The sequence below is a fragment of the Cibotium barometz genome, chromosome 19 (assembly GCF_041138505.1).
Source record: "Cibotium barometz isolate CiBa-2024 chromosome 19, ASM4113850v1, whole genome shotgun sequence".
Lineage (NCBI taxonomy): Eukaryota > Viridiplantae > Streptophyta > Polypodiopsida > Cyatheales > Cibotiaceae > Cibotium > Cibotium barometz.
In genome coordinates, this window is record NC_141064.1 from 21,569,107 (window position 1) to 21,593,594 (window position 24,488).

Below are 24,488 nucleotides of genomic sequence, written 5' to 3' on the forward strand. Positions count from 1 at the left end.
GTCCACTCTTCATCTTATGTGAGCATTTACTCATTTTTGGGGATTTTTCTTTTATTCTTCAATTTATCTCTTCCCTACATTTGGATTAATCTTTTTGGTCCATAGGAATCTTAATCCAAAATTTTCAAAAAATCTTGACCTTAGGCGGCTAAGGTCTTTTGTGCACATTATAATTTATTTCTAATGCACCTTATGAATTTCTTTTTAAACTTCTATTTCAGGGGAATTTATTTTAATAAGAAGGGATATTTTTCTATCCAAAGATATCTAAAAACTAAATTACCTCTCTCTAGAATATTTTCTCTCTCTAGGCCAAAACAGGTAGAAACAAGATCTTTTATTATTCTCAAAAGGGGATTGATTACAGGGGAAGAAACTGGACATCTTGAGGGGCTGGGGAGGAATCTTACATCCTCTCCCACTTGAAAAACGCGAGATGTCCTCATCTCGCAAATTGGGGGTAATCCTGCATCAGTTCGGCTTGTTTCCTCCCAGGTGGCGTCTTCAAAAGGACAGAACTTCCATTTGACTAATAATTCTCTCAGAATTATGTTCCTGAGAACCTTCTCTTGAACATCAAGGATTTCTTCAGGTTGGGGTTCTATTTGCCCTTGGGTTGAAGAGGTTAAGAGTTCATTGTTAAGCACATGATTCGGGCTCGGTACATACTTCTTAAGTAGGCTGACATGAAATACATTATGTACTTTGAGATGAGGAGGCAGAAGAAGTTCATAGGCTAAGTCACCTACTTTCTTTGTAATCAGGTATGGTCCACAGTATTTGGGGGATAACTTCTTGTACTTCCCAAGAGATAGAGAACTTCTTTTGGGGCATACTCGAATGAAGACCATATCTGCTTCTTTGAATTTTTTGTCTGACCTCTTCTTATTTGCATATTGCTTCTGTCTATCTTGGGTAGCTTTTATATCCTTGCAGATTGACTGCATCTGCTGCTCCATGTTGTCAAGCATCTGTCTGGACATCTCGACCCTAATCAATGGGTCGGACCAAGTAAATGGTGTTAGGTAGTCTTGTCCATATATAGCTTTGAAAGGGCTCATCCCGATACTTCGGTGATAAGAAGCATTGTAGGAAAATTCGACTAGGTGTGGATAGCTTAGCCACTTCTTGGGTTCCCTGCCATAGCATGACCGAAGTATATCTTCGATTACTTGGTTTACCCTTTCTGTTTGACCATCGGTCTCGGGGTGGTAAGCTGTGCTGAGATCCAAGAAAGTTCGTACTGCTTCGAAGAATGCAGTCCAGAATCTTGACGTGAATTTGGGATCTCAATCACTTACTATTCTCCTTGGTAGGCCATGCAATATTGATTTCCTTGAGGAACACTCTGGCCACATCCAGTGCAGTATAGGTTCCTTTTATTACTAGAATCAGATGGGCAACTTTGGTTAGTTTGTCAACTACCACGAAGATGGAGTTGTAACCTGATTGCACTAAAGGTAGACCAGTAATAAAATCCATACTGATACATTCCCATTTCATCTTGGGGATGTCTAATGGATGTAACTTCTCAGGCATTTTTACTCTTTCGGCTTTGACTTTCTGTCATATCAGGCATTGACGTACATGATTAAGTACATCCGTTTTTAGTCCAGGCCAAAAGAAGCTTTTCTTTACAGACATGTAGGTCTTGATGAAACCTAGATGTCCTGCTATAAGGCTATCATGGGCTTCATTCAGAATTTGACCCTTAGTTCCCTCATCATTGGGAATGCATAGCCTGCTTTTAAATACATAATTCCTTCATCCAATGTTTACCCTTGAACTTGGTTCAACTCCTGAGGAGTTTTGCTTTCCTGCATAAGTAGGGTAGCAATAGGGCCAAAGAATCTATCCTGCATGATCTCTCTTGCTTCATTAATCAATGGATTTTGACACCACTGTGATTGCAAGCAAGGAGGCTTTTCTACCGAGGGCATTTGCTACCACATTTTCTTTGCTGGGTAGTACTTGATTTCAAAATCAAATTCCTGCACGGTCTGCATCCACCTTATTTGGCGCATGTTGAGATTCTTCTGAGTGAAGATCCATTTTAAGCTCTGATGATTTGTCACATCAAAGTGAATCTTTGACCCAGTAGGTAATGTCTCCACATAAATTTGGGGCATAGACTACTAAAAGTAGCTCCAGGTCATGGATAGCATAATTTCTCTCATGCGTTCTGAGTTTTTGGGATTCATAGGTCAATGCATGACCTTTCTGCATGAGCACACCTCTCAAGGCAAAACCACTGGCATCAGTTACTACCTCAAAGGGTAGAGAGAAATTTGAAAACTTCAGAATGGGATTGGTTACCAAGGTGGTCTTCAGCTTATCAAAAGCGCTCTGACACCTGGCAAACCATTGAAACGGGGTATTCTTCTTGAGAAGATTAGTCAAGGGGGAAGCTATGAGAGAATACTTAGGTATAAAAATTCTATACCAACCAATTAATCCCGAGAATCCCCAGACTTCTTTCACTGTCTCTTTGGTTCAGGCCAATCTATGACTGCTTGGACTTTTGCGGAATCTGGAGAAATTCTATCTTTGGATACCAGAAAGCCCAAGTATTCAACATGGTCGACAAAGAAAGTACATTTGCTCTTTTTTGCAAAGAGTTAGTGCTTCCTTAGAATCTCAAGAACTTTACGGACGTGAGCTTCATGGTCAGCTGCATCCTTTGAGTAAATCAGAATATCATCAAAGAAAACAAGAACAAAATCATCCAAGTATTCTCTGAGAATGTCCTGCATTAGGCGATTGAATGTAGCTGGGGCATTTGTCAATCCAAAAGGCATGATAGTAAATTCATAGTGCCCATAGCGAGTATTGATGGCTGTCTTCGGGATATCTTGATCATTAATCCTGATCTGGTAATACCTTGATTTGAGATCTATCTTTGTGAAGATCTGGGCTCCATTTAGCCTGTCTAGAAGCTCATCAATTCTGGGGATAGGATACTTACTTAACTGTCAGGCTGATTGAGACCTCTGTAATCCACACAGAGTCTTAATGTTCCATCCTTCTTTTTCTGAAAGAGAACTGGCGCTCCCCAAGGTGAAACACTGGGTCTTACAAACCCTTGTTCTAACAACTGCCTAAGCTGTTCCTTGAGTTCAATGGCTTTAGGGACTGGCATTTTGTACGTGTGTTGGGCTACTGGCTGAGCTCTGGGGGTCAATTCTATCTCATGATCCACTTCTGGAATCGGAGGCATCTTAGTTAGCTCTGCTGGGAATAAATCATCATGCTCACTTAACCATTCTGGTTCTTTAGCCTTTAACTTTAGGTCTACCGGATTCATTTTGATGACAACATAAATGAGTTGTTTCTTTCTAAGTCCCTTCAGTAACCTAGAAGCTTTTACTAATTGCAGATCTGGGGATCCAAAAATTCCAGTTCCTTGAACTTTGTTCTCGTGAAGGTCACGGAAGGAAATGGTTCCATTGTGACGTGAATGTCAGCTTGATTTTTGTGGAGCCAATCCATTCCAAGGATTTTGTCAAAAACTCCCAAAGGTAAGACTCTGAACTGGCAATCAATTACATTTCCATCTAGATTAAACTGAATATGATCTGTCTCATGGTGAGTGAAAAGAATCTTCCCACTTGCCAATTCAACTTGCATAGGTTTCCCTGATTTCTGTTCTAAGACTAGCTTACGCAAGCATCTTGGGGAAATAAATGAATGAGTATACCTGAATCAATCAAAAGCTTAAATGGCTTACCCATGCTCAGCTGGAGTATGGATGAGAGAGAATTGACGATTTGGCCCTTGGTTTTCAATTGCGGCATAAATCTGACCTCTGACCTCTTCCTTTGTATCGTAGCTGCTCTGGCTGCTGCAGATTGGGGCGGAACTCTTTCTCTTTGGTTACCCCAGTTTAGGGAGGGAGTTCTGAGATTACTCTGAATAGAGGCAGATGGTTGTGAGCTGGAGTCCTCCTTGGATTGCCCTGATTTTGGCAAGACGGTTGACTGATACGAAGGGGCTGGTCTCTGCACTCTGGGTCCTTGACTTCCCTGTCCTCTTGACATGGTAGGAGTCGGGCAGTCTTTAAGCTGGTGACCAAAACCCTGACACCCAAAACACATGTTCTCACTTCTAAGCTCATCCCTCTGAATCCTTGAAAAAGGTGGGGCTGCTGAGAAAGTGTTCTGAGGGAAGGGTCTTCCTTCACTTCTGAATCTCCCAGCATCTTGATTCTGATTAGGTCCTTGCTTCTTTGTTGGGAGTGGAAAATTTGAAGCACTTCCCGAGGTTTGGAACCTTTTAAAGTTTGAGGGTGCAGGGTTTATTGGGACCTTAACAACAAATGCTTTGGCAAAGTCCTTTGCCATTTTGACAACTTCTGCCATTGAGACTGGTTTGGCATTTTTCACTAAAGTGTCCAATGGCTCGTTCATCCCTCGAATGAATCTGGCCATCAGCTGCCAAAAGTGGAGAATATTTGAGGAGAAGGGCAAATGCCTGATGGTATTCTTCAATCGTCTGTCTATCTTGCTTCACTTCCAAGAACTCATTCATTTTGGTTTTTCCAGGAAGCCCGGAGGACAGAACCGCTTCCTAAGGTAAGCTTTAAGATCTGACCAGGTCTGGGTATTTTGGTCAAGATGGTTTGTCTTGCAATGGTTCCTCCATGCAACCCTGGCCATTTCCACAATTTTCAATCTGGCGAGAGCCATCTTGCTCCTCTCGTTATAATCGGTTACATCAAAATACTCTTCCATTGCCTCGATCCATTTTCCACTACTTCTCCTAACTGTTCCCCTTCACCCTTGAAGGGACCAGGTTGGGATTGGTGCAGGGCTTTACAAACGTCCGAATCTAACTCTTCATCATCGGAAAGAGGATCTGGCTGCCTACCATGGGCCGCACGCCTCATGATTCTGATAAAAGAATATTTTTGTCAACTTAACTTTGTCATCAGATTAATGACTATTTAATTTTTGAGATTTATTTCTTAAACAAATAAATATTCCATCATAATTCTTGAAAACAAGATTCACTCTGATAATTTAATTAACCAATATTCACAACCACGAAAACAATTTGGAATCTTTTGCAAACATCATTTATTATCAAAAGTTTTTGATATATACATAGAGCATCTCGGCTCCAAAAGTCTCCGCCTCAATCGCGTATGCATAAAAAGGCAATACTGCGATGGAGACATGCTATGATATACACGATTCATCATCACTGATAATGGTGCTGTAATTCTTCTCCTAGGAATAAAGCAGCAAGAAGTCTAAAAATACAACAAGAATTTCTAAAATTCTGGCGTGAATGATTATAGAGTTGTACATAATGAATAACTCCTAGCCTTATCAAGATCATGGTTAGCAAGATATTATGTCTGAGTCTCTATCGTTGATTAATATTTACGCGAATACTTTACCCTCCGGAGAACCACATATGCTGACGTCGCTCTAGTGGATCAGGAAAGTATAGATCCTCAAAGTGACGAGCGAGTCTCACTCTGCCTTCTCGGGTTGTAGTGGAGTTGATGAGATTTTCAAAGGTAAAGGCGATCATATCTTGACTCTGGGAGAGTTCAGGAATGCTAGACAAATTTGGGGTATCCATCTAAAAATCCAGTTCAATTTATGAGTTTTCAATTTATGAAGTTCATTTCAAACATAATCTTAACAAGTGAAAACATTATTTCCCAGATTTACTTTAAAATTTTAAGCAATTTCTGCTGCAGTTTCGTAAGTTTACAAGAGCGCTTTGATACCAGCTATGAGACCCCTCTGCCCCCTCCGTGCACCGGATTCCCAGTGGCTAGCAGCGAAAGTAGCTTCCTCTTGCTGCACGGGGCAGGGTTTCCCACTCGGGGCCTCGCCCTCGAATGTCCCGACATGAGACTAATATGGTGGTCATTCTGAAACCAAAACCGGGAAAATTTTCCTTGCCCAGAAAACGGGGATGATGCCACCTTTTGATTTTTCTTAATAGGGTTAAGAGACTAAACTATCCTTCACCTGATTAAACCAAATAGAAGGAAAATTATTACTGACTTAACTTGAAGAAATCAATGCTTTTTTCCTAACCAAAATCGGGCACAACCGTTGATCTACTCATTTGAGAAATTCTTCAAGTTTTTATTTAACTACTTGAATTCTAAGTGTATTCCTATTATTTCAATTTAATTATTAAAACTCCACTGATTCCAGCCTAACCCCATCCGGCCCATGGGTTAGCCACCACCCAACCACTGGAATTGGTAGAACCAGACAATTACTCACCCACCCATAATTAAATGCATTTCTGAACTTTTGCTTTCGAATACAGATACGCACACACTCCTCTTTAAAACTTTAACATATAAAATAATCCATTGACAAACAATTATTGGTTACAGATGTCATAACTCAAAAATTCCATCCAGTCCCTTGTTTCTCAAAAAAAGTATCACTCTGGACTCTCCATTGAGACCAACTGGTCAGCAACAATGAGATCCAGTAACACATTACAATATTCATTTCATCCATCATACATATCTTCCACGACATACGCATGGGTGTCCTAGGCACCGCGAGCCCGTGCATCGCCTGGTTGTCAGAACCCTCCAGGATCCTCCTTAGGTGTCTTGGCACTTCACTCAGGGACCGCTTCGTCGGTCATCATACCAGAAACGCACCATTTTTAACCATACCGAGGCTGGTCAAGACCTAGGCAGGCTTTGCTCCGTGAGCTGTCCTTTGAACACTCCCCGCCGCCAGTTGTTGCAACCGAACTTCCCTTAGAAAAACATATACCAAATGCTCCCTCTAGCATTCTGGCGTAAGATAGTCCTTAAAAAAACAGGGTTTCTATGTAAGTTTTCAGTTTGATTTTCTTTTGAATACAAGGAGTGTTTCTTGAATCAGTATCCCCAGAACTTCTTTATCGGCATTCTAAATTTCATACCAAAATTCTTCGAATTCTATAACCTTGATCCACAGATAAATTCGAAGGGTCTCAAACTTAGTTTCAGATTTGGCGGGAGTTTTGAGTGTATTTTTCTAAACTGGTCACACCTTCTTTCCTCGAAACTGACAAAAAAGTTTGGTCTTGGTCATAGTCTGATTCAAGGTTCGAGTCGGATAAGATTTTTCCTGAACTATCTTTCTCAAAAAGGTTTGATAATTCAATTACTATTTTACTGAATTTCTTTCTTTGAATATTCACTGAACTGATTTCTAAATTAGTTACGAATTCTAATGAGGAATAAATTAATCATTTATCTGAATATTTCGATCTCGATAGATTTCTTGAATTTTCTTTTTACAATCCGTGTGTATATAAAACGATAGAAATTTCTCTCTTAGAGTATTTAATTATTCATTTAACAAAAACTCATAGAATTTACGAGAATTCTAATTTTGATATAAAAATTCTTTATGCATCTATTTATGCATAAAAATCAACTTCAATGGGAATAACACTTCTATAAAAAAATCCTTTTATGCATCTATTTATGCATAAAATCAAATTTAATAGGAATAACACTTTTTAAAATAAAGAGAATTTCTTTATGCATCTTTCTATACATAGAAATCAAATTTAATGAGAATAACACTTTTATAATAAAAAAAATTCCTTTATGCATCTTTCTATGCATAAAAATCAATTTTAATAAGAATAACACTTTTGTAATAAAAAACTTTCCTTTATGCATCTTTCTATGCATAAAAATCAAATTTAATAAGAATAACACTTTTATAAATTAAAAAAACTCCTTTATGCATCTTTCTATGCATAAAAATTAAATTTAATAAGAATAAAACTTTTATAAAAAAAAAATTTCCATTGTGCATCTTTCTATGCATAGAAATTAGATTTAATAAGAATAACACTTTTATAATAAAAAAATTTCCATTATGCATCTTTCTATGCATAGAAATTAGATTTAATAAGAATAACACTTTTATAATAAAAAAATTTCATTATGCATCTTTCTATGCATAGAAATTAAATTTAATAAGAAAAACACTTTTATAATAAAAACAAATTCTTTTATGCATCTTTCTATGCATAGAAATCAAATTTAATAAGAATAACACTTTTATAATTAAAAAAATTCCTTTATGCATCTTTCTATGCATAAAAATTAAATTTAATAAGAATAACACTTTTATAACAAAACAATTTCCAGTATGCATCTTTCTATGCATAGAAATTAGTTTTAATAAGAATAACACTTTTATAATAAAAAAATTTCCGTTATGCATCTTTCTATGCATAGAAATTAAATTTAATAAGAATAACACTTTTATAATAAGAAAATTCTTTAATGCATCTTTCTATGCATAGAAATTAATTTTAATAATTAATATCAGTGATATCCATGAATATTCATAGGTGAATATGTACATGGAGTAATTAGAATATTTCTTTTAGATGCAAAAATGGTGGGAATTACTCTTTTGGAATAACATTAAAACAAACTTTCTTTTCCACAAAATTCTAAAAATTTTTGCCATAACCTCCTTTGTATGGCTGACCATTTCTCATTTTTATCATTCTTTATTTAACTTAAATTAACCCAAATTAGATTTATAGAACTCTAATCTACATAATTTTCTAAATTCAAGAGAGTAAACAATAAGAGGAGTTTAATTAATCCCTTAGTTAATCTTTCTAGGATTGAGAAAGGTTGGAATGTAAAGAAGAGAAGGGAGTGGCCTTTTTATCAAAGGCATAGCATTTGAATTTAATTCAAACATTTGCAAAACATAAAATTTAAGAAAACCATAGATTTTTCATTAAACAAGTAAGAAAATTAGCTTACATGGAACTTGTAAGCTGTCCTTTGGCTTGAGGGATTGAGGGTTCTACTCTTGTTTGAAGCAAGAGTGGCCACCAATTCACTTTGGAGAGGAACCAAAAACAATTGAATTATTAAAAATTTCAATGTAGATGGCTCAGGGAAGGAGTAGAGTAACAGTGCATAAACACTATTAAGCTTTTACAAAGGGGGAGGCTTCTATTTATAGGAAAAAGTGAACCTCTAACCAAGCAAACTGATTCTAGAATTTTCCAGATCAGTTTGGTCAATTTTTGACCATTTTTGGGTCAGTTCAGCTTACTTTTTGGGATCTAGTTTTGAAACAAGAGAGAGGAGAGATGAAAATATCTCATTTTATTGATTAAAAATTGGGGGTAATGATGAGAAAAAGGTGCCTACTTCATGAGGGGAGATCCCCACTCTGAGGTGTCAAAATTCAGTTTTTTTTATTGTTTTCTTTGGTTCTTAGTCCACTCTTCATCTTATGTGAGCATTTACTCATTTTTGGGGGTTTTTCTTTTATTCTTCAATTTATCTCCTCCCTACATTTGGATTAATCTTATTGGTCCATAGGAGCCTTAATCCAAAATTTTTAGAAAATCTTGACTCTTAGGCTAAGGTCTTTTGTGCACATTATAATTTATTTCTAATGCACCTTAGGAATTTCTTTTTGAACTTCTATTTCGGGGGAATTTATTTTAATGAGAAGGGATATTTTTCCATCCAAAGATATCTAAAAATTGAATTATCTCTCTCTAAAACATTTTCTCTCTCTAAGCCAAAACAGGTAGAAACAACATCTTTTATTATTCTGAAAAGGGGATTGATTACAGGGGAAGAAACTGGACATCTTGAGGGGCTAGGGAAGAATCTTACATCCTCTCCCACTTGAAAATGCGAGATGTCCTCATCTCGCAAACGCAACGAGGAGGCTGTCAGCCAGCACATGAAAGGAGCATGTTTGTGTTGACTGTAGCAAAACTGATTATTTGTCTAGGATGCTGGCTGACAGCTAACCAGTCTATGAGGATTTTCAAGGCCTACACAATGAAACATTGGCTTATTGTTAGAGTCACTCACTTTTCTAGGAAGTAGGGTCCTTAGACCAGAATTAGATTAGGTGATTTACCACCTTTTCAAGGCAACCTATGGCTTACACCTTTTTCTACTATAGAATATATTGAAACTTAGGTATCTCGCTCTCTTATATCCATCTCTCTTGCTTGTGTTTTGCATCAGGGTGTTCTAGGATAGTGTTTAGGGTTGAAATAAGGCTCCCAGAGCTTCCGCATGTGACATTGGTATCACAACATCAGGCTCAGCAAGGGTAAACATTGATTTAGTCCCAGATGAAGGTGCACAATCCAAGGAAAGGAACACAAGACATGGAAGAAGTTCTCATGAGTTTGGTTGGTGGTATTCCACAAGGCTCAAGGAGGGGAATGGCAATTCTGTGAGTCAGGTGCCACTTGTTTTGGGACACACTAGGAAAGGCTTTTGTGCAATGGTTCCAAGGGAGGATGATCCTCCAAGGCATGGAGTGAGAGTTCCAGATTTCATATTGAGGAAAAGAAGACTAGAGAAAGTGTTCAAGAATAGGGCATGAAGGGCTAGGAGATAGGATGGAACAGATGCATGGATCTTTAGTAGATTTGGAGGTGGATTCGGAGACCCGGCAGGGTTTTTAATGAAAAGGTTGTGAAGAAGGTAAGGATGACAGGTTTGGGACTATAGGAATAGACAATGGGATGATGGCAGTCTTCCGAGAGGAGTGAGTGACTCTAACAAATGAGCCAATGTTGCTTTTATATAGGCCTTGAAAATCCTCATGGATTGGTTTACCTGCTATCGTCCAGCTTTGTAGACAAATAATCACTTTTTCTACATTGGATAGAAACATGCTCCTTTCATGTGCTGGTCGATAGCCTCTTGTTTCCTCCACCAGGTCTTCCTATCCACAAAAGTAGCATAAGCTCCAAAATGTGGTTCTATTCTTGTTCTTTATCTGTTACCCTTCAAGGGTTAGCCTTGGGATCAGCATGTATATGTGCATGCACATGACATCCCCCTTTGCTACTTTTGGCGGCCATTTAGCCCGCCGTTGGTCACTGCCCAAACTGACCCGTTGAGCAACATACTCTTAGGGTGTGAATCTTCTTGTTTTTGTAACAAACTTGTAACTATTTCTTGGCAACAAGTAGTACCTGGATGGATGTAAGTGAAAAAAGGGGATTATCAAAACATGAAATGGATGAGAGGATAAGGAATATAGGAGAGAGTGGAGTGAGCAGTTCATGAGCAGAACTCTTACTAAGGCATTGTACTGTTGTTGCGCCTGACAGTGCAGTAGTAGAGAAGGACCAGTGGCATAGCAGGCAGAGTAGAACCCATGTCACATGATGTGAGCACCACCTCGGTAGCACACGTTGACAAGGGAAGCCAACAGCGGGGCACCTCTATAGCTTAGCCTCCTTGCCGTTTGAAAAAACAACTCACAACACAAGCTAGACCAATAAATCAGAAAAGGGTATCTTTTTTCTCTCCACTCAAGCCTAACCTTTTGGGGATTATGAGCACACGCCAACCCAAAAGACCCTGCCAGGCAAACTGAATAGCCAAGGCTTGGAATTAATAGCACACATCAAACAAGCCTTGAAGAGCACCCTCCAAATAAACCATGGACTTGTACCTCATTAATCATTCCCAAATTCTCCAAACATTAAGGCAAACTCCCAACACCTTTCATCCAATCCCTTCGCTCTGTTCCCGACAAGACATGAACAACACCTAGCTATTGCATGCAAAATTCTAACTTCCATTGTGCACAAATTTTCAACCTAGCACGTCAATCAAATTCAAGAAACTCTTCATGCCTCCAAGATGCCAATTTTTTTTACATGAGGAACCCCTCCTCCTTACTTTCATACCCTTCCTCAATGCATAGACAGTCGGGCCTCCTTTCCCCCGGTGTTCCTCTCCCCCAAAACCTCCTATCTGGGCATGATCTTTGATGATCGTGCACACCCGTTTTCTATATATAGGCATCATCGACATGCAACCCATCGTGCCAACACAAGGGGCATCTCGCCACCTTTTATTCCATGTATGTACATGCCAAAAGCATGAAACGCATGTCTAAGACCCAAATAACACCAATGGTGCTACCTCCAAGGTCCTAACACCTCGGTGAGGTATGTATGTGGCAGTCTCACCGCTATGAACGTATTCACAATATATACATAGCATAATCATTTCCACCATCCATGAACGAATTGGCAAGTCTTTCCAAAGACCACATGCACTTTTTTTGGTTTCACAAAAGTGCCTAACATATTTTGCCAACCCCCCTAGCCTGCTTAACCATTCATGATAAGCAAAAGCTTCCAGGGCAAACAACTGGTGCATGTCTTCCCCAGAAACCTCGTCCACACACATGACAACGTCCATATTTAGATCCTCCATTTCAAGCATATCATCTTTGACAATGCACATCAAATGAGCAACATACTTCTTCAGCCTGAAACCATTCACACGGTATCCATGCCAATTGCCATCCAAGTCAGCAAGCTGGTCAGTGCCATTTGCAAATTTGTCCACAACCAAGAAAGGTCATTCCCACTTTATTTGGAACTTCTTTTGAAATGTATGGTCCAACCTGCTATTATACCGTAATACCATGTCCCCTCCTTTATTGATGCCTTTGTCTTTGAACATCTCATTTGCCTTTTTTTGGTTTGTCTTCAACACCTGTTCATAATGTTCTAAAGCAAGGTTTCTATCCAAATGCAAACATTGAAGATGCATCATCCTCTCTTGGAATGCATCTAAACCTTCTTCGCCCAACTCACACATCAACCTCAATGATGGGATTTCCACTTCAATGGGTAATAGGGCCTCCTTGCCAAACACCAAATGAAATGGAGAAAAACTTGTGCTTGTCTTCATCGATGTCCTATAAGCCCACAGGGCACATGGAAGCTCCAAATCCCACGTTTTGCCATGACTTTGAGTCATCTTTGTGAGTATCCTCATTAGCTCTCCATTGAACCTTTCATTTAAGCCATTACATTGTGGATAGTAAGGAGTGGTATACTTGTGTTGTATATGTAGCTTCTCACAAAGGTAGTCAACTAACTCCCCACAGAATCCGAGACCCCTATCTGATAGCAACTCCAATGGCACACCAAACTTGCAACATATCTCCTCATAAACAAACTTCCCCACATTCTTGCTAGTGACTCATTTCACTGCCTTTGCTTCTGCCCATTTTAACAGCAGTGAGGATGTAGACCTTTCCTCTACCAGCAGTCATCATAGGCAATGGCCCAATCGCATCAAGTCCCCACTTCTGAAACACATCATATGCCAACATAACATTCCTCAAATCGGGATTCAAAACCCTTTTGCCCATCCTTTGACATGGCAAGCATGATCTACACCAATGATGCACATCTTTTTGTATACTGGGCCACACATAGCCCTCAAGTAGTACTTTATGCAACATGACCTTCATGGCAAAGTGACCACCACATGCACCTTCGTCGTGGTTTTCTTCCAAAATTTTGTATATCTCCTCCTTCCATGGTACTCGTCTCGCAAAACCAAATCAGCACCCTTCATGTACAAGACATCATCATGCAACACATAATTCCTTGCTTTTCTCATAAATGCATATTTCTTGGATGTCAACACCTCCTTTGGTAAAACACCTGTCTGCAAGAACTCAGCCTCTTTGGAGAGAGATTCCCTCCCATGATACAATGGTCCTTCTACCCTCATGAGACAAACACATTGGTTATCACCCCTTGTGCTGCTTCATGAGCTTGCTTCATGAGCTTGCTCATTTTGGGACGTGTGGCACAACATCTTTTGCAAGATTTCTTCCTTTCTGGATGACTCCACCTTAGGTTGCATCAAATCTTCTAGTTGATCAAAGCAGCTTGAAGATCCTTCATCTTTCATGACTTGTGACATCCTTGCATCTTCTCTCTCTTCTTCTTCAAGAAGTAGTTATAATACCTCACCTTCACTATCTAGTAGTGCTTTCACTATCCCCTGAATCATACTCACTTGAGCCTTCATCTTCACCGTCTTCATCTAGGTCTTCAATCTCCAAGGGTTGCTTACTTGACATATCAAATGTTCTTTTGCCTCCCTTCCTATTGTACACGGTGATGGTACCATGCCTCCAATCTTGAATAGCACCAACAGCTCTTAACCATGGTCTCCCAAGGATAAGGGGAAATGCACCAAGACCAGCGGGCATGACATGGCAATTCACCAAAGCTTTGACATCAAAAACATCCACTTCCAAATCCTTGATTATGCCCAAACACTTTACCTTTGCATGGTTAGCAAGCTGAATCCTAAACACTGAACTTCCTGACGTGACAAGTCCCAATCTCTCAACACATGATTGTGTAATGACACAAACTTGAGCTCCCCCATCTATGTAAGCTTCACCCATCATATTACCCTTATACCATGCATCCACGGTTGGACATATGTCGGGTAGCTCACCAAGAGATAACACCTTGATAGATCCACGTCTAGGCTCCTTCTCAATGGGGTTTACAAATGACTTCCATTGTATTTTAAGCTTTGGAACCATATTCATGAGTTGTCCAAAGGTCACATCGGCCTTTCTTCCAATGAGGTCATCCTTGAGGCTATATGTACCCTGGCCTTCTCCTAATGGAAGATCTGGCACCTTGAACTGTCTACGTGGTCTCCTCTTTCTCTTTGCCTTGGCATCTCCACCTTCTTTCTCCTTACTTTTCTTTTTACTTGGGCCTGCACCATTGGTACTTTCTCTTTCCCTCTTTCCCAAAGGCATCATGTCAGCCTCCTTCTGCTCAACTTGAACCACACCAACATGACTAGGACCTGCTGCTTGTGCTTGATGAGCCCCATTTTCAACATGTTCTCCTCTTATATCCACCGCGTAATCATTGGCTCTGTTGGGAACATTTTGTGGAAGTGGATACATATCACCTCCCATCCTTTGTGCCATGTTGCAATAGGTGCTAAGATGTCCAAGCTCCCCACAATTGTAACAAGTAGGGACAAGCCTCCTTCCACCAAGCATGCCTCGTCCACCACCACATCCTGCTCCATTGGGAGGAGCATCATTCTCCTAGAAAGCTCCCCTTCTTGCATCATATTCATCATGTCTTGCATCATATTCATCATGTCTTGCATCATATTCACCATGTCTTGCATGTTGCGTTGCATTTGTTCTTGATCCCCTGATCTTTGAGCCGCATGTTCACCTAGGGAGCGGAAAGAAGACCCCCCTAGAATGGGAAGGTATGGGAATAGAGGTTGCCAAAAGTTTTCAGGGAGAAGAGGCCAAGGACGTTTAGGGTTTAGGATGACAAGGGCTAAGGCAAGTGAATTGGGTGTGGTGATAACTCCGCTTGGTGATCAAAGTTCACCCAAAGGCCGTAAAAAGTCAGCTATGGACTGGGAATAACAGGAGAAGGTAAGAATTCAAACTACAAGGGAAATAGAAAAAAGGCAAGGCAAGAAAAAGGAGGATGACTCAAGAGAAGTCATTGAACATTTTTCGGAGGCAAGTGGAAGCAAGTACATGGAGCACTTCGACAAGGAATGCTTGGAAGAAAACCAAAAAAATGTTCACTGGTTACAAACAAATGTGATGTCAATGCTGCTCTCGATAGATAGGTTCAGCTAAAACAAGTATTGGATTTATGTCCAAGGTTCAAGGCCAAAATTATGATGGCAAGCATTGAAGGGATGAGTGAAGAATTAAGCACACAGTAGAGGAAGAAACCCTGGAATGTGGAAGTATGCAAGCAGAAGAACCACCAGCATCCATAGATGATAAAGTGGCCAAAGTCACAATTCAACTCAACAATGTTCTCATTAATGATGTAGTGCTGGATGGAGTGTCCAGAGTGAATGTTGTCACTGAAGAAACTGCATTAGGATTGGGCCTCAAGTGGGAGCCCATCCAGTTCAACACAAGAATGGCTGACAAACAGGGTGGTGGTACCAAAAGGAATCATAAAAAATGTCTCAATGAGGATCAAACAGGTTGACTTCAAGGTCAACTTAGTAGTTATCACCATAGAAAACCACACTGGGTCTTACCAGTTATTATTAGGAAGGCCTTGGCTAAGACATGGAAAGGTAAAACATGACTAGGGTAGGAACAAAATAACCATCAGAAGGGGAAAGTGGAAGGTACATGTGGATCTCATTGATGCAAAGAAACCAGTGAAACCTACTCGGAGGCTAGTACATGCCGAAACTTTCAACATGTCAGAAGGCTTTGATTATGATGAAGAGACCAAAACACTCTGCAAACATCCAGATTTGGTTCCCTTGTAAATGATAAATGTGGGAGAAGCAATATGGCATCATGCAGAAACAAAGGGCAAAAACGTGGAAGTGGCAGATGAGCAAATAAAGAATGCAGAAGCAGATTCTGAGAAAATAGAAAAATCAAAACTAATCAAAACATTGTAGGAGAAGGCCTTGGAAGAAATTAAGTGGGCTTGGAATCTACGGGAAAGGGTGTAAAAGAAAAAGGAGAACCAGGAAAACAACGCTGCAAAAGTCAGCTCGGACAAGTTAGAGGAGGCCAATCTAGGGGAAGAAAAAGATGAAAAGCATATGAAAATCAATCTCTAGATGGAAGAAGAATTCAAAGAGGAGCTGGTATCCTTATTGAAGAATACCAAGATGTCTTTGCATGGTCGTATGAAGACATGGAAGGCATTGACCCTAAATTTTTCCAGCATAGCATTAACCTAAAAGAGGGAACCATTCCTGTCAGACAACAAAGGTACAGAATGAACCCAAACTATGCAAAGCAAGTCAAAGAAGAAATTGATAGACTATTGAGGGTGGGTTTCATCGTACTAGTAGGAAAAAGCCGCCTCGATATATCCCATTGTGGTAGTACCCAAAAAGAATATGAAGATAAGAAAATGTGTGGATTACCACAAGCTAAATGTAGGAACAAACTCAGATCCCTTTTCGCTTCCATTTATGGACTCCTTGCTGGATGAAGTAGCCAAAGGAGATGTACTTGTTTTTGTTCAGCGACGGTCGGGTACAACCAATTCAAGATGGCCCCTGAAGATAGGGAGAAAATAGCCTTCATCATAGAGTGGGGTGTCTTTGTGGCAAACTGTTATGATGTTTGGCTTAAAAAATGCACTTGCCACCTTCCAAAGAATGGGGAAGGTAATCTTATATGACTACCTAACATATTTCATGAAAGCTTTTGTGGATGATTTTAGTGTTTTTTGGAGATAAAGCTAAACACATCTATCATCTGAGGTTATGTTTGCAGAGATGCAGAGATGCAGAGATGCAGAGATGCAGAGATGCAGAGATGTAAGGCTGAAATCAAATCCAGCCAAATGTGCATTTGTTGCAGTAAAGTCCAAAACACTGTTAGGACACATCGTGTCAGCCCAAGGATTGGCCATAGATCCAGCTAAGGTGGAGGCCATATCCACAATGTCCTATCCCCAGAACATAAAGCATATTGAAAGATTCCTTGGCAATATGAAGTGGCATTCAAGGTTTTTGAAATACTTAGCACATGTGGCTTATCCATTATATGCACTGACAAAAAAGGATGCCAAATATGAATGGAGCCTAGAATGTCAGAAGGGATTCCATTGTATTAAGAACATGGTATCATTTGCACCTGAATTATGAATCCAGAATGGAATTTGATATTCCATGTTTATGTAGATGCTTTAGATAAGGCAGTGCACTCATCTAGGAGAAACAGAAAGGGTACATGTAGCCTATACATTATGCTAGTAAAGCTCTCACAAGAGCGGAAAAAAACTATAGTACAAGGCTCTCTCCATGATCTTCACTATGAACAAGTTCTGGCACTATCTTCTCGGAAACAAATTTGTATTCCATGTGGATCACCAAGCTCTCATCTATCTGGTGAACAAAGTCTTCATGGTGGGGAAAATGGCAAGATGGATGCTTCTACTTCAAGAATTTGAGTTCACCATTTAGGAAAATGCAATGGGGCAGACTTTTTGTCTAGACTAGATTCTAGAGAACCTGCTTTGGAAGGTGTGGAAGACTAACCCCCAGATGCCAACTTGTTCACAATAGCATCAACCGGAGTGGAAGAGAATTGGTATTATGACATGATGCAATTTTTGGAAGATGGGTCTTTTCTGGAAGGATATAGTGTAGATAGGAAGAAGAGAATAGCCCTAAGAGCAGAAACTTCAATATGATTGTTGGGAAACTCTATAAAAGAAGCATAGACTAGATTCTACGCAGATGTGTTCCGGACCATGAGCAGCAAGCAATGTTAAGAGAATCACATCGCGACATCATCAGAGGACACATGGGCGTCCAACAAGAATTACAGACTGATCAGAGTAACGGAGGTAGGAGAGAAGATAAATTGGGCTGTAATTTACAAGGAAATCTGGCCAAGAGAGCAACCACCTGGGCTAAAGAGAAACATCCCACTGTGGTACATGCACACTCGAGGGAAATAGCCCAAGCTACAAGATTTGGTGGATCGACAGACAGGCGACATCTCCAACAAGCAGCAAAGCAGAGAAGCTACATGATCCTTGAGAGCTACCAAAGTAACCTTCAGTTCAAGCTACAAGATTTGGTGGATCGACAGACAGGCGACATCTCCAACAAGCAGCAAAGCAGAGAAGCTACATGATCCTTGAGAGCTACCAAAGTAACCTTCAGTTCATCCACATCATTTGAGGATGATGTGGATGATGAGGAGGAATGGAAAAAGATCGCCCACCAGAAAGCCAACAAAAAGAGGAAGAACATGGTGGATGAAGAAAGGTTGCCCGACCCGGAAGAGGCTAAGAAAAAGAGGACAGAAGAAGAAAGAAAAAGGGAACTAGAAGAGAAAAAGAAACAGGACTTAGTTGCTATTGGAAACTGAGAGGAAAAATAAATTTGAAGAAGCGGAAAAGAAAAAGGAGGAGGAAGAAAAGAAAAGGTAGGAGGAAGAAGAGAAGAAGAGGAGAGAAGGGGAACAACAGAAAAAGAAAGAAGCAGCAACCCAAAAGGGGAAGGTGCCTGCAAGTATAGAATTGATCATACCATTGGAATTTCAGCCTTGGGTGGCAGCACTGGCGCAGAAGGCACAATGTGAGATCCCACTGCCCCCTCCGCACACCCCTCCGCACACTGGATTCCCGATTGCTGGCATCGGAACCTCTTGCGCGGGGCAGGGTTTCTCACTCGGGGCCTCGCCCTCGAATGTTCGGGCACGAGATTAAGCTAGTGATCATTCTGAAAACCAAAACCGGGAAAATTTTCCATGCCCAAAAAACGGGGACGATTCCACCATTTTGAATTTCTTAACGAATTTTTCTAACGAGGTCAAGATACTGAACTAACCTTTATCTGAATAAACCAGATAGAAGGGAAACTATTATAGACTTAACTTGAAGGGATCAATGCTTTTTTCCTAATTGAATCACACACAAGCGTTGATCTATTCATTTGAGAAGTCTTCAGGTTATTATTTAACTATTCAAGTTCTAAGCGTACTCCTATTAATCAATTCTATTATTAAAACTCTATTGATTCCAGCCTACCCCATTCGGCCCATGGTTTACCCACCGCCCAACCACTGGAATTGGTAGAACTAGACAAGTACTCACCCACCCATAATTGAATGCCTTTCTTAGCTTTTGTTTTAGAATACAGATACGCACACACTCCTCTTTAAACTTTAATTTATAAAACAATCCATTGACAAACAATTATTAGTTACAGATGTCATAACTCAAAATTTCCATTCAATCCTTGTTTCTCACAAAACAGTATCACTCTGGACTCTCCGTTGAGACCAGCAGGTCAGCAACAACAACGAGATCTAGTAAAATAGATTATAATAATTTTCTCGTCATCATACATATATATATCTTCCACGACATACGCATGGGTGTCCTAAGCACCGCGAGCCCGTGCATCGCCTGGTCGGAAGCCTCTAGGATCCTCCTTAGGTGTCTTGGCACTTCACTCAGGGACCGTTTCGTCGGCCCTTGCCCATCGTACTACCAGAAGCAGACCATTTTTCACCATACCCAGGCTGGTCAAGACCTGGGCAGGTTTTTGCCACGTGAGCCATCTCCTTTGAACACTCCCGCCGCCAGCTCTTGCAACCGAACTTCCCTTAGAAAACACATATACCAAATGCTCCCTCCAGCATTTTGGCGTGTAAGACAGTCCTTTAAGAAAACAGGGTTTCTATGCAAGTTTTCAGTTTTAATTTTCTTTTGAATACATGAGTATATCTTAATTTCGTATCCCAAGACTTCTAGATCACAGGTCTGGATTCCCAAGCAGAATTTCTCGAATTCTGAATTCTTGATCCTCAGATCAAAATCAAAGGTCTCAACTTAGTTTCAGATTCGGTGGGTGATTTGAGTGTAGATTACTGAACTGGTCACATCATATTTTCTTGAAACTGACGAAGGAGTTACGTCTTGGTCATACTCTGATTCAGGGTTTGAGTCTGGAAAGGTTCTCCCTAAACTATCTTTCTAGAAGGGTAATATTTCAATTACTACTTTACTGAATTTCATTCATTGAGTATTTTACTTAACTGAATTCAAAATTGGCGCGAATTCCTATGAGGAATAAATTAATCATTTATCTAAAATTCTGACTTCGATAGTTTTTCTATTTTCTCATTACCATCCTAGAGAATTTGAAATGGTATAATTTTCCTTCACTGAGTATTTACTTATTCATTTTCCAATATTCATGGGATTTAAACATAGGATTAAAGAGAACTCTTATTTTGATATAAAAATTCTGTATGCATCTAGTTATGCATAAAATCCAACTTCTATGGAAATAACACTTTTATATAAAAGAAAAATCTTTTTATGCATCTATTTATGCATTTAAAAAAATCAATTTTGATGAAAGTAACACTTTTATGATAAAAAAATTCTTTTATGCATAAAAATCAATATTGGTGAAAGCAACACTTTTGCAATAAAAAAAATCTTTTATGCATCATTTTATGCATAAAAATCAATATTGATGAAAGTAAAACTTTTATAGTAAAAATAAATTCTTTTATGTATCTATTTATGCATAAAAATCAATATTGGTGAAAGCAACACTTTTATAATAAAAAAATCTTTTATGCATCTATTTATGCATAAAAAATAATATTGATGAAAGTAACACTTTTATAATAATAATAATAAAATCTTTTATGCATCTCTTTATGCATAAAAATCAATATTGATGAAAGTAATACTTTTATAATAAAAAAATTTCTTTTATGCATCTCTTTATGCATAAAAATCAATATTGATGAAAGTACCACTTTTATAATAAAAAAAATTATTTATGCATCTATTTATGCATAAAAGTCAATATTGATGAAAGTAACACTTTTATAATAAAAACAATTATCCAATATACATCTTTCTATGTATAGAATTTAAATCTAATGAAAATCACTCTTTTATAATAAAAATATAATCAATATGCATCTTTCTATGCATAGAATTTAAATCTAATGAAAATCACTCTTTTATAATTAAAAAAATCAATATGCATCTTTCTATGCATAGAATTTAAATCTAATGAAAATCACTCTTTTATAATAATCAAAATAATCAATATGCATCTTTCTATGCATAGAATTTAAATCTAATGAAAATCACTCTTTTATAATAAAAATAATAATCAATATGCATCTTTCTATGCATAGAATTTGATTTTAATGGAAATAACACTTTTATAATAAAAATATTTCTACTGTGCATTTTTCTATGCTTAGAATGACAATAACACTTTTAGAATACACAAACGATGGGGATTACTCTTTTTGAATAATAAAAGATAGAACTTATTTCACAAAATTTAAGAAAATTTTACCATAACCTCCTTTGTATGGTTGACCATTTTTCAATTTTTCCTAACCTTAAATTACTTAAAAATTATCCCCAAATGGTTTAAAGCATTCTAAACTAATCAAATTCCACTTTTAAAAGAGAAACAATATGAAAAGTTTAATTCTAGCAATTTGATTACTTAACTAGGATAAAGAAAGGATGAATTTAAAAATGAAGAGAGGGGGAAAGCCTTTCCAACAAGGCATAGCATCAATTTATCATTTTAAAGATAACAAAAATTATAAAACCATTAAAAGAATAAAGAAAAAGTAGGATTTCTAACTTACATGAATTTTTGGGAGCTTTCCTTTGGCTTGATGGTTTGAGGGATCTACTCTTGTTTGCAACAAGAGTGGCCCACCAATTCTTTAGAAGAGGGAATGGTCAAGAACTAATGAATTATTAATAAATTCACAGTTTTTGGCTCTGGGGAGGAGTAGAGTAACAGTGCATAAAACACTATTAAGCTTCAACAAAGGGGGAGGCTTATATTTATAGGAAAAAGTGAGCTTCTAACTAAGCAAACTGATTCTAGAATTTTCCAGATCAGTTTGGTCAATTTTTGACCATTTTTGGGTGAGCTTAGCTTACTTTTTGGAACTAGACTTGAATTAGGAGAGAGGAGAGATAAAATATCTCAATTTTTGGGAATTTAAAACTCCACCACACATGTGAAATAGGCGCCTCCTTCGTGAGGGGGAATCCCCACTCTTAGGTGTCAAAATTTTATTTTTTTAGTATTTCCTTTGGTCCTTAGTCCACTCTTCATCTTATGTGAGTATTTACTCATTTTTGGGGGGATTTTCTTTATTTCTTCTATTTATCTCCTCCACACATTTGGATGAATCTGATTGGCTTCTCAAAACCTTAATTTATTTTTTTCAAAAAATCTAGACCCCTAGGATAAGGCCTTTTGAACAGATTATAATTGATTTCTAATGCACCTTCTGAAAATCTTTTTGAACTTCTGATTCGGGGGAGTTTATTTTAATAAGAGATATTTTTCCATCCAAAAATATCTAAAATTTGAATAACTTCTCTCTAGAATATTTTCTCTCTCTAAGCCAAAATAGGTAGAAACAAGATCTTTTATATATCTGAAGAAGGATTTGATTACACGGGAAGATACTGGACATCTTGAGAGGCTGGGGAGGAATCTTACATTCTCTCCCACTTGAAAAAATGTGAGATGTCCTCATCTCGTAAACTGGGGGTAATCTCGTAACAATTTGGCTTCTTTCTCCCAGGTGGCATCTTCAAAAGGATAGAACTTCCATTTGAACAATAATTCTCTCAGAATTCTGTTCCTGAGAACCTTTTCTCGAACATCAAGGATTTCTTCAGGTTGGAGTTTCATCTGCCCTTGGGTTAAAGAAGTTAAGATTTCATCTCATCAAGCACATGATTTGCGCTTGGTATATACTTTTTAAGAAGGCTCACATGAAATACATTATGTACTTTGAGATGAGGAGGCAGAACAAGCTCGTAGGCTAAGACACCTACTTTCTTTGTAATCAGATATGGTCCACAATATCTGGGGGGGGGATAACTTCTTGTACTTCCCAAGAGATAGAGAACTTCTTTTGGGGCGTACTCGAATGAAGACCATATCTGCTTCTTCGAATTTTCTGTCTGACCTCTTCTTATCTGCAAACTACTTCTATCTATCCTGGGCAGCTTTTATATCTTTGCGAATTGACTGCATCTTCTACTCCATGTCATCAAGCATCTGTCTGGACATCTCGACCCTAATCTTCTACTCCATGTCATCAAGCATCTGTCTGGACATCTCGACCCTAATCTTCTACTCCATGTCATCAAGCATCTGTCTGGACATCTCGACCCTAATCTTCTACTCCATGTCATCAAGCATCTATCTATTAACTTAGTCCGACCCTAATCAATGGGTCGGACTAAGTTAATGGAGTTAAGCAATCTTGTCCATACAAAGCTTTGAAAGGGCTCATCCCAATACTTCTATGATAAGAAGCATTGTAGGCGAACTCGACTAGGTGCAGATAGCTTAGCCACTTCTTGGGTTCCATGCCACCACAGCATGACCGAAGTATATCTTCGATTACTTGGTTTACCCTTTCAGTTTGACCATCGGTCTCAGGGTGGTAAGCTGTGATGAGATCCAAGAAAGTTCCTATTGCTTTAAAAAATGCAGTCCAAAATCTTGACGTGAATTTGGGATCTCGATCACTTACTATTCTTCTGGTGGGTAGGCCATGCAATCTGAAGATTTCTTTGAGGAACACTCTGGCCACATCCACATCCACTACAGTGTAGGTTTCTTTTACTGGAATCAGATGGGCAACTTTGGTTAGTCTATCAACTACCACAAAGATGGAGTTGTAACCTGATTGCACTAAGGGTAATCCAGTAATAAAATCCATACTGATGCATTCCCACTTCATCTGCGGGATGTCTAATGGATGTAACTTCCCAGGCATTTTTACTCTCTTGGCCTTGACTTTCTAACAGGTCAGACATTGACGTACATGATTAAGCACATCCTTTTTTAGACCAGGCCAAAAGAAGCTTTTCTTCACAGACATGTAGGTTTTGATGAAACCTGGATGTCCTGCAATAAGGCTGTCCTCATGGGCTTCATTCTGAATTTGACCCTTAGTTCTCTCATCATTGGGAATGCATAGTCTACGATTAGAATACATAATTCCATCATCCAGGCTGTACCCTTGAACTTGGTTCAACTCCTGTGGAGTTTTGCTTTCCTGCATGATCATCTCACTTGCTTCAATAATCAAAGGATTTGACACTACAGTAAT